Source organism: Corvus kubaryi, unplaced genomic scaffold (assembly GCF_017639235.1).
Source record: "Corvus kubaryi isolate FWS band 111438036 unplaced genomic scaffold, C.kubaryi_AGA036_p1.0 split3-73, whole genome shotgun sequence".
Classification (NCBI taxonomy): Eukaryota; Metazoa; Chordata; class Aves; order Passeriformes; family Corvidae; genus Corvus; species Corvus kubaryi.
Window position 1 is genome coordinate 36,353,104 of NW_024582091.1, and position 8,425 is coordinate 36,361,528.

The window sequence follows — 8,425 nt, forward strand, 5'->3', positions numbered from 1 at the left end:
CACATGAGTCCTGGACATTAGTCAGCTGTAACTCTTTGTGTTAGCTTGCCACAAGCAGGTAGTGTCTGCAGATGCTTGGTCTGTCTCAGTCCCTTCAATCTCAGGGACCTTGCCAAAGACAGCATCTATAAATCCAGAATTTTAAAGCATAGTGCAATGGCAGATGCTGTTTCTGCTGCAAGGGAGAGGCTAAGGCAAGTCAGCCTCATTTACACTGAACTTGCTTGCCCCAATACCAGACCTATACAGACAAAGGGCATGAGGACTCTGTAGTCTGTGTCCTCCAGTTGTGTGGCCGTATCTGTGTCAGGGACCATTCCTACAGACACAAGTCTGGTCTGTTGTCTGTCCCTGGCCATTTGCAGGGGTCTGACCCAGATGTTACCCCTTTTCTCTCACCTTGGGTATTACTGGAAAGCCATTATGTTGGAGAGCACTCCCAGCCACCCTGGAGGGGATGGTGGTGGTGCACAAAGTTCAAGTCCTTGTGGGATCCATTCCCAAGGACTGGCTTTGCACACCTATTATCTACCTGCACATGCACAGTCAGAAACTCCCTAGGAGATAAGGCATTATGAATCCTGGTCTGAAGGTGATAATTAACCTCAACAAGAATGGAGAAATTACTCCTCTCTGTGATGAAAGACATAGGCCGAGAGAAAAAACTTCACTTGGAGTTTGCGAGTTTGGTGCGGTTTCTTTGTTTGTTTGTTTTTGAGGGTTTTTGTTTGTTTTTCAAGGACATTGAAACACCTGCAAATATTTCGTGATGGTAAAACTCTGATACATGACTATTTTTGGAAAAAAAAAAAAAAAGCCAGCAACACAGCATTACTTTAAAGCTGAGGGATAGCAGGATGGGCAAGAACACCATAACTAGGTACCACTGTTACCACTTTTAGATGGACAGCAAGTCTAGCTTCCTCCAGCCACCAAGTCTAGTTATATCCACAAAAAACAAATGAGCTGTAAAGCCAAGCTGAGTAGAAGCACATACACAGAAGCTGTGACTAGTCCCCTTGTGAGCAGCTAGCAGGGCCTGTGTTACAGTGTGGATACTGCAACACGCATATCAATCAATGAGGCCCATGGAAAGAAATAGATATGGACCAATTCTTGCTAGATGTTTCAGAGAGATGTTTATTTCTCCAGCCGCATGGCCGGAGCTCTGCCAAGGAACTGCTCAATCAGGGGACCCAAGGGTCCTTGCCCATGCAGGGAAACACAAAACAACCAATGGGGAACAAGGCTGACCAGGGGCAGGAAAACCCCGTGTCTCCCCCCCAGGGCCCCTCTCTCAGGACCACATGGCAGGGGGGAGGGCCCCAACAGGCCCGAGCTAGCCTGGATCAAAATAGGTTAAGAGCATCTCCATTATACTGTAGTACTGATATGCTTCAACAGCTCTGGGTTTCTTCAAACCAGTTAATACTTATAAGAGTGATTATAGGTACACTTTGGATGAGCAGAGTCCTGAAATAATGTTTATATATCCAAATATTAGCTTTCTCCTGTTTCTCCCCCCATACAAACAAAAACTGAATTCACTCAAGAGTTGGACCAAATGATCCTTCTGGGTCCCTTCCAAATCAGACAATTCTGTGATTATGCAATTCTGTACACTGACAAAGATACATGTTCCCATCAAGCTTCTTCCTTCACATGGAAAAGGAGAAGGTGACCCAGGGATTCTTTAATTCAGCTGCCCTCTGAGTTTCCCCCCTGAAAGTTCAGGGCGCAGATAGGCATCTGAGAGGGTAGATGGTTACCTATATGCTGTTAAAACCCTGCCAGGTTCTCAGTAGTGCAAGAAAGCACACAGAAGAAAGAGGAAGAGCTTGAACCTCCTACAGGGAGCATAATTCTACTCTTGATATCTTCCATTTTCTTTCTCCACCATTTTTCTGGTGAAGGATATGTCAACCCCAGGCTACTATAATACTCCATCAAACTAACCCCTATGACCCAGGAAACCCTACATATAAAGATGCATCTTCATATTTAAACACTTCAGTATTCATTTGTCAATAACCTTCACAACTCTAGCTCTTATAGACTTCTGGAATTTAAAAATATTTGAAAAAAAATGAGCACAGAGAGCAGTCAACAAACAAATGCAAACTCCCTTTATTATCTGATGTTCATACAAAAGCCTAAACAAGAGTCCCTGCCCCTAAACAAAAATCCAGACTCTCCCTGCCAGCACTCAATGCAGTTTCATCTATTTCCTTTTTCTAATCCTCCTTTATGCCCATTAGCTGGTCCTTTTAGTGTAACATAGCCCAGCTGCATCTGCACCACTACTATTTAACCCCTCATTGTCTGGTTCCATACTTCAGTATGTACAGCAAAGAGGAGAAATCTAAAGACCTATGGGTTGCCATAACTAGTCTTATCTGAATTATAATCTTTTTTAAATACCCTAGAAGTATAGACTCTTTTAACCCAATTTTTAGTATTTATAGAAAGAAAAAACAACCAGTATATTTTGGCATGGATAAAAATCAACTTAGATCTGAATCATGAGCATAAGAGTTGGGTGCTAAATTAGCCAGAGTTTACTCACAGGCTGGTGATGTTCTCAAAACCAGGGGAACTTAACCTCAGATTTGGCTGCTGGAGATTATCATTAATTCAATGTGTTGGTCTCAATATGCTGCTTACATTCCTTAAAATTTCTTCCCTTCTTTCTCTTGGCTACCAATTTACCAAGTAGAAAATAAGCAGTCATTAGAATACACTTAGAATTTAGATCTCTTCTGAGGATTCACTAGACAATTTAAGTCCAGTTAGACTCTTTCCTGGAAGGAACTATTAGAATGGTTCTTTGAGGCAGCCTGGGATTTAACAACTTTTATTTGTCCAGACTAACAGGGAAGTAAACATTTCATGTAGGGCTATAAAGCATTGACCTCATATCATTCTTGCTTTATGCTAAGGATGTTATTAGTAACTCAGAGATTACAGCAAACACATTTGATAGTTGATCAACGTAGCAATTGACTAATTAGATGAGGTGAGATGTGAGGATTCCTGGGGTATGCTAGTTATGTAATTTGGAAATATTTACCTCCAAGTCACACCACACCTGGAAGTGATTAATTTTTGAGTGCAGTGTTCATATTATCTCAATTCAGGGAGCAAATTTTCTGAGTCTTATCATCTCAGATTGTACCTTGATTTTTGTATTTTGACAGAGCTAGGATTCCATAGCACAGATTAAGAAACCTTGAACAAATCCAGAAATACATTCCTAGTCCTGGAGGTGGTTGCTTTTGCTCCTCATTCTACAAAGATTCTCTCATTTGCTCAACATGTGGGCTATGAAGGGTCCTTTTTGCCCACCACAACGCTTCTCCTAACGCAGGGTAAATCCAGGTGTGAATGTAAGCAGGACTCTAATAAGATAGCCAGAGCTACTGGCTGGACTGAGCTCTAACCAAGGATTGCTGTTTGGTGATTTGCACATTTTTAACCATCAGGGTACCTAAAGAGAGGTGGTATTTTCACAAGACTCCAGCGTTGCTCTAAGGAATCTAAAATGAACCTTCTTGAGCTATTCTGAAAGCTAGTCAATGCCAAAATGTTCCTCATGTATAGGTCAGAACTTGATGCTTTTTTAGACATATGGGTGTGATTATATTCTTCTACAATATTTTTCCCTCTCTGTGCAAAACCCCATATAAACAAGTGAGATCTGATCATCCTAACATGCATAATAGTGAAAATTCCATACACAAAATGCTCCCAAATGTAAAACACAAAGAATTTAAGAAAGAAAGAAAGATATTTCTTAACTATCTAAGTTATATTTATCAGCATTTTTATTCATGAGATAAATGTTATGTTTGTTATGTTTATCTTGTGTTCTAGATAACTAAGGAGTTATTCTAAAACCTTTAAATAAACTGAATTTAATCCCAATCAAAAAGTCACACTTTGAGTCAGATGTGATGTCAACTTTGAAAAAACAGGCTTTCATTATGAGGTATTGTTTATGTTTTGTAGAGTTCATAGGATCTTTGTCAAAGCAAAAATCATGAAAGCTCATTTCTGAAAGCATTGATGTGTATTGTATTTATTTAGAGCTAAGCTTTTAGTTGCTTTCCACAGCTCTTTTCATCAAAAAGAACAGCATATTCTGATTTGAACAGCAAAAATATCACACTGCCTGAAAGGAAGGATCTGGCTTTCTATTTGTAACGAGTAGGACAAAGTCTGTTGCAAACATACTTGTGCAGAGATTTAATCAGCTCTTTTCTAGAAAGTTATGGAGAAAGATATTCTCAACAAAGCTGAGATATGATATTAGAGTGTGATCCACCCACTCACAGCTGTCTTTTAAGCCATGTTTCCTATTCAGAAGCTACTGTTCCACTGAGGTAGCGTGACTTGATGTGGACTACCTTTTGTTTCTTGCCTTTCCTGATTTGTTCTGCATTGGAAGGGAAGTGGAGACAGTGGTAATCAGTGGAAACCACCCTGAAGCACTCGAGGTCAAAATACTGCCACTGCCCATATGTTAATAAGAACTCAGTATACAAGGCAGGACTGTAACAGAGCTAATGTTTGCCTGAGTTTCCAAAATAACTAAGACAAACCTGAGTGTTAATCTATAGAGGCAGAGATGCCCAAAGTGTTCTGTAATCTGCATGATTGAGAGAAATTTCTGAAAAGTAAAACTTGAAAAGAAGGTGTTCTGGGGGTCCTGTAAGAAAAATGGTATTATAATTTATGCTGAATTGTGCACTAGGATTTTACAAAAAAATCCCACAAGATCAGCATATTTTAAGCATTTTTTGCTTTGCTCCTTGCTTTGGTTTTTTTTCCTTCTTGGAGCAAGAAGCTAGCCACTAAGCACTAGTATCTTCACTTCTCTGCTAAGAAATGCCCCAATGAGGAGCACAGGAACAAAGAATAGTTCTGAAAATTTAAAAAATAGGTGAAATCACTTTAGATTTTTAGAGAAGGTTTTGGTTGACTGGGACTTCGCTGGTGTAATTCATCCTCCTCAAGAAAAGCTATTTGTTTGTTATTCTCCCTCTAACTACCACTTCCAAGAAAATGAATATAAAAAGAGGCAACAGCATCCTCAAAGGGAGGACTATTACAGATTTTTGGCACCAATCTTCTTCCAGATTGCATCTATTTTTTAAGCATTTTCAAGGTTCAGGAGTATGGGGACTCCCAGATCCCACATTAGTTCAAAGAGTTAAAACATTCAGCAAGCTAAACTCCTTGCTTTGGCATGTCTATCAAAGACTTTGAGCCTTTAATGTAATTGAAAACAATTGTCCCAGTGGGGAGGTCTAACACTCTGACCAGTTGCAGTTAAATACTTGAACTGCCTGAGAAAACTAGAGGGGTTATAAGAATTCAAGGGTAAACTACATGACACAGCTCTGGTGATAATAATGTTCCAGAATTTACATTTATTAATATTGCCTTCTTTTGGTCAGACTCCCACAGGAAATCCTGAGGACTACATGTCTCTGGCATGTTTTATCTTAGATAGTCCCATCCTTGTGGTATTGCGTGCTGATAGCAGGACAGAAGAGTACCTTTGAAAATCTCTGGTCTTTATAGAAGCTGCGGATGACAACAAACAGGACCTTCAACACTCTGGGAAGACAATCCATCTACTTTCCGTAGTTATCATTAAAATGTCTTTCAGACATAGGTCATAGCTGGAAACCTATAAAGGATGTCTGTGTGTTAGGCACTTCCCACAAAGCCTGGTCCCTAGCGATTAAAATTTATCACATTGTTCTTCTGGTTACAAATACTGCTGATATGTGTCATTAGTGCAGAGCACTGCTCATAATATTTTGACTTTACTCCAAACATTTTTTTAAATTCTGAGTTTCCCATAAAGAACCCACTCCTGAAGTTTTTAAAGACACACATTACTTTAACATAAGCCTGTTTTAAAGTTAAATGTACAATTACACAAAATGATTTGATGAGAAGCTCCACATCCCCCACTCTGGTACCTGTGATGTAGCAAAGAGTAGTTGTGCCTAAAATCATACAGCCTTATCAGTATATAGGGCAGTTTATAAATACTCCATCTCCTTATAAGCCCTGTCCTGACTAAGACATTGCTTAGTGGTGCTCTCTTTGAAAGAGTTTCTGGGTTTGGGTATCTAAAAATTTTGTACAATTTTTAAATTTGCATGTTTACTGAAGAAGAAACACAGCATAATTATTGCCTTAATCTACCCTTCTTGCTAGGGTGAAGTTATTTGATGTAAGCTGTACTAGGTCTCTAGCTGGAGGCAACAAAGTCCATTTTTTGCCAGTTTTTCTAAGAAAAACGTTTACAACATCACACCACATATTGCTTTTCTGCGTATCATACTATCATAGAATGGTTTGGGTTGGAAGGGACCTTAAAGATTATCCAGTTCCAACCCTCCTGGCATGGACAGGGACACCTTCCACCAGACCAGGTTGCTCAAAGCTTTGCCCAGACTGGCCTTAAACACCTCTGGGGATGCATGTGGGTGTGTCTCTGCTGATGCCCTTAGCTGCTGAACCTCTTGATCAACTGTAACGACTAAATACTGAACAAGCAGCATCCTCATATACTCACAAAAATTCATCTTTCATGGAAATAGTTGAGTGGGTTGAGAAAATAAATTGTATTGTGCTGTTTCTGAGGAGGAGGATGATGCCTGGCCTTATCTTTATGGGACATTGAAGAACACACTTCATAGCACAAATCTTCCTTCTCTGAGCCATTCCTGGAACAACTGACACCTTGCTACCTGGGACCTTGTCCCACAAGCTACTGTGTAGGGAGCAGCTGAGTCTGGCAATGAAAAGACAGAGGACAAAATAATGACTGACACAGGAAGGTAACATTCATTTCAAGAAGAATCAGTTTGCAAGCATGAAGAAAGAAATGTGACCTGCATGAATATCTGATATAGAAACCAAGTAAAAAAAAGGTCATGTTTTGCATGCTGCCCTCACAATCTTCTTCTGAGAAGCACTATAGTCTGTTTATTCCTTAGAAAGCTAACTTCTTTGTTTGTCACTCACCTTCTCATATCTGCTATTTGCTGTCTCATCCATTTTTTATGTTTCTCCTCCCTTTGACCAAAAGAAGTCACATTTCCCATCAGAAAGACATTTTGTTTTGTGCAAGCCAGGGAGTACTGCACTGAAAACAGCCCAAACTGAAAATGACAGAGATCTCTGCCCCATCTCTTTGATTATTCTCACTAAATGATGTATTTGAGAAATACAGGAAAAATTAAAAACAAAAGATAAAAGTTAAAAACTTAAGCTGTGTTTTCAGTCATCTGTGCCCAGAGAAAAATGGTCCTTATTGCATCTTTGGATTTCACAGCATTTTAAAATGAACAAACAAAAAAAATCCACTCACCTATGCTCACGAAATGAAAACATTCCCTCTTCTTGTTCCCAGATGGCACCACAGCATTTTCTGTAAAACTAGCAACATGAAAAAAAAAATTTTGCTGATGTGTGAATAGGCTGAAGCCTGATACAAAGAGTATTAAAGTCTCTCTGGCCGGCCTGCCAATGCCTGCAGTGGGTTTTGGATCAGGCTCCGTGGGATACTCGAAAGCAAATTTCCAAAGGAAATTATTTTCCCCTGTTATGCCCTCCTTGCAGCCATTCCCACAGAGAGCACAGCTCACTCACTATTTTCACAGAAGCCCTGGAAACAGCATGTATAGTATTAGAAAGCCAGATGATAGAAGGCACTGGAGTTTGTCCTTTGGTACATTTCCAGTAGAAATGTCTTGGTTACCTTCCCCTAAATGTTTTTAGATCAATTTTGTGTAGATTTGTGGGCCTTTACAGGGACAAGCATCACCTCTCCCTTCACACCAAAGGTGCTCCAGCATGAAGGCCATGCTGAGCTCTGTTGAGAAACAGGGTGGATGGTGCCTCAAGGACAAAGGCTGCATGATGGTAGGGACAGGAGAACCAAATTTCAACTCCACCCAGAAACTCTGAGGACTCTCTGTGACTCAGACTGAAACAGGAGTGCTTCACAGAGAGAGGAAAAGAAGGTGGATGTAAAGAAGAGAGGGTAACTCAGATCCAGACTGGGTTGCATGGGGGCCCCCAGCGTATGAATACATGAATTCCACTAGCCTTGTGATGTTTTGAAAAGTAAACTATGGAAGAAAGACCAGAAACTTCAAAGAAATTCCTGATTTGGAAATTGTCTGATGTAAAAGGTGTTAGCGTAGAGGAGGGTAGAGAAATAGCCTGTTCTCAAAGGCACTCTGCAAGAGGTCAAATGTTGGTCTGGCTCATATGGCCACTTTTTCCAGTTGTACAGTATATTGTGTAAACTAAATATAATGTAAAGATGCAAAAGCTTCCAGAAATGTCATCTTACAGACATTTGCTTGGATGCAATCCATGATTATGTGAAAACATT